The sequence below is a fragment of the Suricata suricatta genome, chromosome 8, assembly GCF_006229205.1.
Source record: "Suricata suricatta isolate VVHF042 chromosome 8, meerkat_22Aug2017_6uvM2_HiC, whole genome shotgun sequence".
NCBI classification, from domain to species: Eukaryota; Metazoa; Chordata; class Mammalia; order Carnivora; family Herpestidae; genus Suricata; species Suricata suricatta.
The window spans coordinates 33,525,935-33,536,570 of NC_043707.1; the positions used below are offsets into that span (position 1 = coordinate 33,525,935).

The 10,636-nt window shown below is 43.8% G+C and overlaps 1 pseudogene; it reads left to right on the top strand.

Annotated features, from left to right (window-relative positions):
• Positions 1-7,256: 7,256 nt before the first annotated feature.
• LOC115300468 lies at positions 7,257-7,431 on the top strand (annotated as a pseudogene).
• Positions 7,432-10,636: the final 3,205 nt, after the last annotated feature.

The following is a 10,636-nucleotide window of genomic DNA, read 5'->3' on the forward strand; positions in this document are numbered from 1 at the left end:
GCAAGGGTGGGTCAACAAGCAGAAAAACCAATCAGTGCAACATCCCACATAAACAGAAGGAAGGTGAAAAGACCTCAACCTTCTGATCATCTTAAATCACATAGAAAAAAACATATGACAAACTCTAACCCCATATCATGATAAAAACACCCATCAGATAAGCAATAGAAGGGAAGGTCCTTACTGTTCTAAAGGGGGTCTATAAAAAGAAATCCACACCAAAAGCACAAAGAAAAAAAGAAACTGGATTTCATTAAAATTTAAAAACTTTTATGCATTAAAGCACACTATCAGGAGGGTAAAACAATCACCCCAGAATGAGAGAAAATATTTCCAAATCATATATCTGATAAGAGTCTGGTAACCAGAATAATGGATCTTACAACACAATGTTAAAAAGACAACCCAATTTAAAAGTTGACAAATGACTTTAATAGACATTTCTTCAAAGGTGATATGCAATGGCTGATGAGCCTGTGAAAAGATGCTTGACCTCATTAGTCATTAGGGAAGTACAAAACCACACTGCGATGCCACCTCACGCCCACTAGGAAAAGAATAAAAAAAAAAAATAACACGCGTTGGCAAGGATTCGAAGGAATCGGAACTCTCAGGCATTGCAGGTGGGAAGGGAAACCCGTGCAGTCACTGTGGAAAATGGTAAAATGGTTCCTTGACAAGCTAAACGTAGATTTGACCATATGACCCAGGGTGTTTGAACAAAAACTTGCACACAGAGGTCACACAGGTACTGCTCTGTTCATGGTATCCAAAAGGCAGAAGGAACCCAAATGTCCATCAACAGAAGAATGGATAAACAAAACGTATGTCCATGTAATGGAATACTACTCAGTCGGGAAAGGGAATGAAGTGCTGCTATATCCTACAATGTGGACAGACCTGGAAAACAACATGCAATCTGAAAGAAGCAGACCTAGAGACCTCATGGAGTGTGATTCCATTTATATAAAACACCTAGGAGAGGTAATGGAAAGCGGATTAATGTTCTCAGGGGCTGGTGTATGGAGGAAATAGGAAGTGGATGCTTAATGTGTAGATTTCCACTTTAGGGTAGTGAAAAAAATTGTGGAACTAGATGGCGTTGATGGTTGCATAACATTGTGAATGCACTCAATGTCATTAAATTGCACACTTTAAAATGGTCAAAATTAGGGGTGCCTGGCTGGCTCAGTCGGAGTGAGTATACCACTCTTGACCTTGAGGTTGTGAGTTTGAGACCCATGTTGGGTATAGAGAGATTACTTAAAAATAAAAAAAATCCTTAAAATGGTCAAAATGAGAGATTTTATGTTGTATTTTACCACACTTTAAGAAAAGGAATGAAATAAAAATTACTGGGTATGCTGTATAAATATGATAGTCTTCAATGGAGCAATCTCTAAGAAGTTTCTGTGAAGTAAGTTATTGAATATCATAGAAATTCAAGATATTATGCCTAAAGAGTTTTGGGGTTTCTTACATACAGAGTTCTGCAGGTTGCTTTTATCACTTGATAACATGCCTTACAGAACTTCTGCCCACGAGGTGATATCGAATAGTTTCTTTTTTCACTGATGATTAGTATTCTCCAGACTTTTACTATCGAATAGGCCAGTCACTGCCAACCTGATATGTGGTTCATACCACATGTTAGGATGATAATATTTGGGATATTTTGGATTAAATCAAATATATGATTAAAATTAATCTCACTTTTAAAAACCCCGTATTCAATGTGACTACTAGAAAATTTAGAAATACATATGTGGCTCACTTTATATCTTATTGGATAGCATTAGTACAGACTGCTTATTCAGGGCCCGCAAGAGTAGGGTGAAGGGCAGCAAAAAAAAAATCAGGATCCCAGGCCGAGTGGGTCTGTATTGTCCGCTGTGCATATTTTCCCAGCTCCTCCTCCTTGATGTCCACGTTTTATAATTCTTACCAGATTTCTCCTTTCCCCTCACTGAGCTGTGTATATTTCATGATCCTAGACATTCTCTCAAGTTGTTTCTTGAACAACTTAACATGTTTTTTAGATGTTTATTTATTGAGAGAGAGAGAGAGAGAGAGAGAGAGAGAACGAGCATGTGTGTATGAGTCAGAAAGGGACAGAGAGAGAGAGGGAGAATCCTGAGTCGACTTGGGGCTCAGTCTCTCAAACCGTGAGATCATGACCTGATCCAAGATCAAGAGTTGGGCGCTTACAGGCACCTGGTGGCTCAGTTGTTTAAGAGTCTGATTCTTATTTGGCTCAGGTCATGATCTAACAGGTCATGGGTTCAAGCCCACCTGGAGCCTGCTTGGGAATCAGCGTCGGCCTCTCTTTTTGCCCCTCCCCCACTCATGCTCTGTCTCTGTCTCAAAAATGAATAAATGTTAAAAAATTTAAATTAGTTAAAATTAAATAAGATTTGAAATCTAGTCCTTCCTCACCCGTACCATGTCACATTTCAAGTAGTCTGAACAGCTGCATGTGAGTCGTGGCTGCTATGTTAGCACTGGATTTTATCATCAGTGCAGAGAGTTCTCCAGGACAGTGTTGGCATGGAGATTCTGCTGGGGCGCCTGGGTGGCTGAGTTGTGTCTGACTTCAGCTCAGGTCATGACCGCAGGTTTGCAGGTTCGAGCCCTGCATCAGGCTCTGTGCTGACAGCTCAGAGCCTGGAGCCTGCTTTGGATTCTGTGTCTCCCTCTCTCTCTCTGTGTTTCTCCACTCATGCTCATTCTCTCACAATCAAAAATAAATGGATAGTTTTTTAAAAAATGAATGTGGATTCTGCCATTTACTAGCTCGTGTGACCTTCAATGGGTTAGTTAGCCTCTCTTTGCCTCACTTAACTCACCCATAAAATGGAAATGCTTATAATACCTACCTCATGGGGTGGTTGCAAGAATTAAATAAGTTAATGTGTAAATCTTTAGAAGTAATGTCTGGCACATAATAACCTCTGTTTAATGGTTAACAGTTAGTGATACTGTCTTTTGTAAACTCTGTGGAGACTTGAGCATGTCGTCAGACATTAATTGTCATTCTTCAGAACAGAGAAACTCTGAGCCTCTTCCTTTAGTATCTTTGGCTGTGTTCAGCTGTTTGGTGAGGAATTTTTCTGATATAGTTCTGCTAAAGTTTCCTTCAAATACTCACCAAGGTAAGGTAGAATTAGAATTAGAAAAATAACAAACATGGGGGACCTGTGTGGCTCAGTTGGCCAAATGTCTGACTCCTGATTTGGACTCTGGTCATGATCTCACCATCAGGAGACTGAGCCCTCCGGCGGCTCCATGCCCTTTCCTCTCCTTTCCTCTCTTGACTTTCTCTTCCCATCTCTGTCTCTGAGTCTCTCTGCTCTGAATGGCCCTGACTAATATCACCTTGCACACTGCCACTAGATTGGCAGGACTCAGTCCGCAGTGAGCCTCCTTCGGGAAAGCCCATTCTGAACTTCGTTTCACTTCTCTGCTCCCTCCCCTCCATTATATTCTTTTCTCCCACATTCCCTCCCTGCAGTTTTGGGATTCTTGCTTATAGCTGCTTTATGTAAACACCCTAAAAGCTCACTGAGGGACCGACACATCATTTCTCTCCCTGACTTCCAGAGTAGATGCTAGGTGGGCATTTGCTGCATGAATATGAGTGTGAATTGTTTCAAAAGAAGGGAGCTATATACAGTTAAGTTTGGGGTGTATTAATGAGTGCCTTGATTGCCCAGATGAATATACAAACATCTTAGTAAGTGCCACGGAGTCCTTTGTAGGACTAACTGCATTCATTGCGTTTGTAAATTGATCTTCATCTTGGGGCACCTATGGGGCTCAGTCGGTTAAGTATCCGACTTCAGCTCAGGTCATGAGCTCAGGGTCCGTGGGTTTGAGCCCCCTTTGGGCTCTGTGCTGAAAGCTCAGAGCCTGAAGCCTGCTTCGGATTCTGTGTCTCCCTCTCACTATGCTCTTCCCCCACTTGCACTCTGTCTCTGTCTCTCTCAAAAATAAATAAACCTTTAAAAATGTTTTAGAAAGTAAATTTATTTTAGTCTTCATACTATAGGCATCTTAATTGAGTTCTGGAAAGAATTTCTTTGGGATCAGTCACATTATACTTAAAATCTTTACAAACTGAAGTACAACTTTTCATTCAGAAAATCTTTCTTTAGGACCCTTGGTCATAAGTTTTAGGCCCTGCACATGTTTCAAGTTTATTATTTATTTTGTTTTGCATTTTGTTTTACCTTTTGTGATTATGTTTGTTATTTCTCGTTTGTTTGTTGTTTTTCTAATTAGATATTGCTAGTATATAGATTTCGGTTGGCTTTTTTTACTGTGGTAAAATGGTACATAAAATTTACCAGGGTGCCTGGGTAGCTCAGTCGGTTAGGCGTCCGACTCTTGATTTCAGCAGGGTTGTGGGATTGAGCCCCACTAGTGGCATGCCGTGCCTGCTTGGGATTCTCATTCTCCCTCTCTGGCCCTCCTCCCTCCTCCCGAAAATAAATAATAAACAAACTTTAAAAAATACATACCATTTTAACCATTTTCAAGTGTACAGTTCCATGACATTAAGTAAATTCACATTCAGTTGATTTTTTTAATATTCATGTTTTAATCAGCCACTTTCCTAAAAATTCTTCGTGGGTCTCACATATTTTCTCCTTTTTTCAAGTTGAGGTATACAGATGAAGATACATTTTCTCCATTCGGATAGAAATATCTTGTGAGTTTTTCGGGGGGCGGGGGTCAAACTTCCAGAACTGTGTTTAATCATTGTTTAGGATAACATGAATTCATGTTTATGAGTTGGACAGGTACTGATGTCCATTGTCAATCTAGGAAGTGATATTTTTCCTTAGAGTCTCAACGAGCCAGTTAGACCTGATTAGACCAGAGTTTCTCCTTTGAAACCCCCAGTCTGCTGAATCAAGTTACACGCAGAACCTTCTCCTTGCTGCCAACTGTTTTATCAGTGTTCATTTGTGCACATTTCCAAGAGCGATGGAGTTCTAAGGGGAACAGACTTTGCTCCCAAATAGTATTTGCTCCTGAAATCCTGGCATCCTTTTCCTATCCCTTATTTGCCTGGAAAAAATTCTATTCAATCCTCAAGGATGCATTTTCACTATCACTACCTTCATAAAATTTTTCTTGAATGTCATCTACTGGGAGGATTATTCCAATGCCTCTAAGCTTTACCTTCTTCATTTAGAGTATTGTCACAATGTGGAGTAACTAATTATGTATAACTCTGTATTCTAAAAAGAATGGTCTCTGGAAAGTAGATACAGTATCTCCAATACATGGCTTATTCTGGGTTCTAAAGTAATATTTTGGCAATACATAAAGGAGTGACTTAGGATCTATTAACTTCAAAATAAACCAGGTCTAAGATTTGGTGTGTCATAGTCTCAGATTTCCTTCATAGGAGACAGTGGTTCCCAGAAAACCAAATGTGTCTTTCCCTGAAAAATTTTGGGCTTTAATATCTTATGTTGGGTTGGGGGGAAGGGGTGTTAATTATCCATTAGGAAAAAGTTGGCTTTGATAAGTCAAACAAGCCTTTCATTTCATGAGAGTCCAAAGCAAGACCAAAGAATTCAACTAATAAATAAAAGCTGGAGCTGGAAATTCTATCTAGTCTGTCTGTCCCCAAACAGCACTCTGTGACGATGGTGTCTCAGCCCAGGCTGCAGGGACAAGTCTATTGATGGTGTCATCTGAGTGCTCCTGCTTTTTGTGTCAAAATATAGTAGGTACTTCTTTTGAATATGGTTTTTGACTAATCCGTTTTTTGGTGTCTATATTATTCCTTCTTTGTTCATAGTGATTATAAGTAAAAGCTGCAAGAGGTAAAGGGCCTGATTTTGTTTGTTCCAAGGGGTATAGAGCAAGGATTGAGATTTAAAAAAATTTTTTTTGTTTCTTAATTATTTTTGAGAGACAGAGAGAGACAGCATGAGCTGGGGAGGGTCAGAGAGAGAGGGAGACACAGAATCTGAAACAGGCTCCAGGCTCTGAGCTAGCTGTCAGCACAGAGCCTGATGCGAGGCTCGAACCCACAAACCGTGAGATCATGACCTGAGCCAGTCAGACTCTTAACCGACTGAGCTACCCAGGCGCCCCTCACTGAGAGATTCTAAGTACTACTATTCCATTCTGTTGCAGGTATGCAACTCCCAGCGATGGGGTGACCTGGGTGGTGGAATTAAGCTCGTGCTAGGTGAGTCCTTGAGAGTTATGTTCGCTGTGGTTGTCACCCTCCCGGACTCATCCAGCTTTTTCAGCTGGTGAGTTAAATGGCATGTGATAAAGACCAATAACCCTGTAGCCTTTATAACCATAAGGTAACACAAATATTCTCAGCCATTCCCCCTAAGAGTTATTCTTCTGGCCAGAGAGGGCAATTTGAAGGCTTCCGCCTTGCGTTTTCTGCCAGACTAGCTCTCTCTTCTGGTCAGGGAACTGATGTGAGAGTTCTGTCGACCTGGAAGTATGACCATTTGGATATTAAGTTTGAGAACTAGGGAAATGACTGCTGGGGTGCACAGATCCAATGTGTGTCTTGACCCCATATGTTATTACTCTCTTAGCAAAAAGGGAGCTTTTGGGGTGCTTTAGGTTCCCATCCATCCTCATTATCACCATAAACCAACAGCCTAGAGATATCCAGGTATTCCTCCTTCTTAGTGTATGTTTAACCAAATAAATTAAATGGCCAGAGTTTTCTTTGGTGAAAGATTTGGAGAGTCACTATTGTGTCCACATCTATGGATCTGGCTTCTGTTTTTACCAAATGGTGATTTTCACTTTCCACTGGGAAACAGGTGACCTCAGCCTTCCTGCACACCTGGATTTTATATATACCCTTTGATTCAATGTAGTATGTCTTTGTTGACTGCCCATCTACCCTGCCCCAAGATCTGTTAGCCTCCTCCGTGGATCCCTGCAAGTCAGGTGCCCCTATCTGCCATTCTGACCCTGCTGCCCACCTTAATTTCTCAAAGCTGATGGTGTCCCACCCTCTTGGCCTTGGTAAGCAATGTCCTCTAGGCCTTTTCTGCTCATAGGATAGTCAGCTGGTAGTATCCGTTCTAGGATGTTCACTTCCCTCGGCCTATTGATCCCTTCTTCCACTATCTTCCATGAAAGTCATGGTGTCATGACTTACTTAGTGTGGTTCATTTCTTTTTACCAAGCACCATCCATACAGTGTATTAGTACTGGCCACTTGACAAGGTGTTAGACCAATATTGCGGGAGGAGAGAATCGCTTCTCGGCTTTTTGGCTAAGATCTAGTATCTGTTCTTATCAGTTTAATATTGCCAGAGGGTGTTTCTATATCCTTTATTACCCCTCCTGTCCCCTTGATCTAGCCCTTGAGATCCATTCACAGGATTACTTATGGTTCTGCTGGTATATATCAGCCAGGACCTACAGCTCCTTCAATGTATCACTCCTCTCCTCCCTAAGTAGGCCTAACACTTGTCTAAGCCAGCCATACTGAGACCTAACATTAGTGACTGGTCTAGTGGCCCTGAGGCCCTGAGGGCAGATCCTAAAGAAAGCACTGTTTTGTAGAATACTTGTCTCATTTGAGGCTTCTGCCTTGTCTTTCGGTTGGGGGGCAGGATGGGCCACTTCTGTAGTCCCAAAGGGTTCAGAGCAATCTGAAGTTCATTGTGGTTAAATTCTCAACCCTAGTCTGGGAGTTCCACCTCTTCTTTACCTGAGCCCTGACTTTGGTGTTGGGAGACTGACCACGGCTGAGAAGTCAATTGCTTTTCTTTTTTAATTTTTAAAGTTCTACTTACTTATTTTGAGAGACAGAGACAGCCCAAGTGGGGAAGGGACAGGGAAAGAGAGGATCCCAAGCAAGGCTCTATGCTGCCTTTGCAGAGCCTGGTGCGGGGCTCAAACTCAGGAAACCTCAAGATCATGGCCTGAGCCGAACTCAAGAATCAGACACTTAACAACCAACTAAGCCATCCAGGTGCCCCAAAGCCAATTACTTTAAAGTTATGCTTCTTCTACGTGAACCCCTGAGCCTGCTCCTCAGGACTGCCCATCCTCTGACTGCAGATTATGGTTATGACAAGGCACTAAAACGTCTTCTCTGGCTTTTATGCTTTGCTTTATAGTGATGACTAATTGCCTGGGACCTGCCATGTTCCTTCCTTAAAGCATCAGTGGCCATCAAATTTCACAGTTCAATGGCTATTTTCCCCACGTTCAAAAACATCAGAGAGATTGAATAAGCCAGCTTATGCCCTTCTATCCATCTCCCATCCATCTTCCCCTGGGTGGGATTTTTATACAACTGCATGGCGATCAGTTGTCACCTGGAATCTTATCCTTAGACTCTGCTTCCTAGGACGTTTCCTGGTACCTGCCCTCTTAAGCCACTCTTGAAACAGAATTCAGATGCACGTGCTATATGAAGGGTGTGCTCTGGGGAGAAAGGGAAGGAAGAAAGAGGGCAGGGAAGGAGTCAAGCAGGGAAGTAGTGGAAGACGAACTTCTTTCTGATCCGATTGGATCTCGGGAGCATGCATTGCCTCGCCAGTTGGGTCCCAGCTTGAGGCAAGGCCTTTCTGAACCTCTGTCAGTGGGCCACTGGCGAAGGCTGCAAGGGGGTGGTGGGCATAGTCAACCTCCCATGAGGCAGCGCCCCCGTTCAGCCAGGAACAGTTGTTGAGAGAAAGGACAGCTGTGAGTTATTAGCAGCTAACATTCATAGCAGCTGGGAGGGTAATGGGTGTGTCAACTGGATAAAGGAGATCTGGTAGGGCATTTACAGCACCTGCTACAGGCTCCTTAAGTGTCTGGAGGTCCTGGCAAAATCTAATTTCTCACTCAGACACTTTTTTGTTCTTTATCTGAATTGGGAGGTGCGCACTTGCGGTGAGTTGGCCTCCAGAATAAAGACAATTTTGATAAAGGCAACAGGCTCAGTAATCTCTGTAGGTCACACAGTTTGTCAGAACAGAGGCAAAGTAAAACCTCCAAATAGCATTCACTTTGGATCAAGCTCTGGCGTGGAAGAAAACAAGTTTCTGGGGCAAGCTGTCTTCCCATCTCAAAGACCAGCCGTTTGAAGGCAGGGACTTCCTGATATCCCTTGTAACCCCTCCACATATGTTGTCAATCTGTTAAGCAGGATTGAAACTCTGGAGGAAAAGTCCCTCTGTTTGCTTTCAAGGCACAGAGGAGGGTGGAGGGGGATGAGTACCCCCCCCCAAGAGCCTGTCTGGTAGAGAACACTAAGTGCCTTTTGTACCTAAGTTGCTCAGGTACAGTTTTCAGAGGACAAGCTGTGGGGCAGCTTGTCAGCACAATGCAAAACGGAAAATGAAATTAGAAGGCAAACGTCTACTGTGACTTCCAAGGGTAGCATTTGGAACTACCACAAGACTTAGGTGAATATTAAGGAGTTGGCTCTTTCATTCCTTCTTCTTCTGTATTCAATCATCTGAAAGCCATTTGGGGAAGGCAAGTAAATTACTGAGTCCATGCCTATGACCCTTCTGCTCTTGCAGATCTCTTATTACAGGTATTGAAAGGGCCACGAAGGTGAAATTCCATAGCCATTCTTCATCAGGAAGGAAGGTGCTGTGTTAACCCCAAAAGTGGGCACTGAATTTTGGAGCTTCGGAATTCATCTTTCTCTTTTGTTTCCTCAGAGTACTTCAAGTGTTCTGCTCCAAACACACAAGTGATACTGTAATCACACAAGCGACTTCCTTCCATAACAATAGTGAATTAAGTGCCACCATAAATATATATGCAGTATGTAGGGGGAGCAGCGAGATTCTGATGGGGGGTTCAATTACGGCTTCTCTAAGCAGTGTAGGAATAGGGTGTTTGTAGGAAGAAGTCTGTTATGCTGAGACAACCCCAAGAGGAATGGCCACTGAGGTCAGTGTCAGGTGATGGAGTTTAGACTGTTCCGTGGGACAGTAAAAGGTTGAAGCAACGTCTGACCTGTGTTTTTGCATTATCAAGGAGGTCACAGAAAAAACAACAGTAGAAGTAGAGACTAGGAGGGGAGCCTCAGAAAGGAGACAGAGGGAATAGGCGTGGCGAGGAGGTTGCCTCGGGCAGGGTGCGGATCACACACAGCTCCAGGGCGGGTGGGGCGGCTGGGGCTAGGTAGGGATTAGGCCAAGGGAAGGGCCCAGGTTAGTGTAGGAGCGCCTTATCTCTAATCAAAGTAAAGCACCCATCAGGGAGGAGCGGGATCGTGGAGAAGAGGTGCAGCGATGAATTAGTTCTCGCCCTGAAGACATCCAGTAAGTGGTTGGGAGGATGGATCAGGCACTGGGGAGCAAGAGCTGGTCCAGTTGCCGCACGGAGTGTGCAGTGCTTAGATCTGAGGCGCTGGGCAGGGGCCTGCCCTTTTCGGGAACCAGGTTTCAAACTCTGCCCTCCCGGTCACGCAGTTTACGAAGTCTGCGACCTGGCGCCCCGCTGGCTCCGGCGTCCTTAAATGCTGGGTCGCTAAGGCCGAGGGACGAGCGCCGCAGTAGTAGCGGCGCAGCGCGCGCGAGAGAGGGTCTCCCGGAGCCGTGTCCGTTTGGGGGGCCCGGGTCCGCCGCGTCCCCGCGGACGCCGCACCGGCCCAGGCGCGACCACGGCCTGGCTCAGG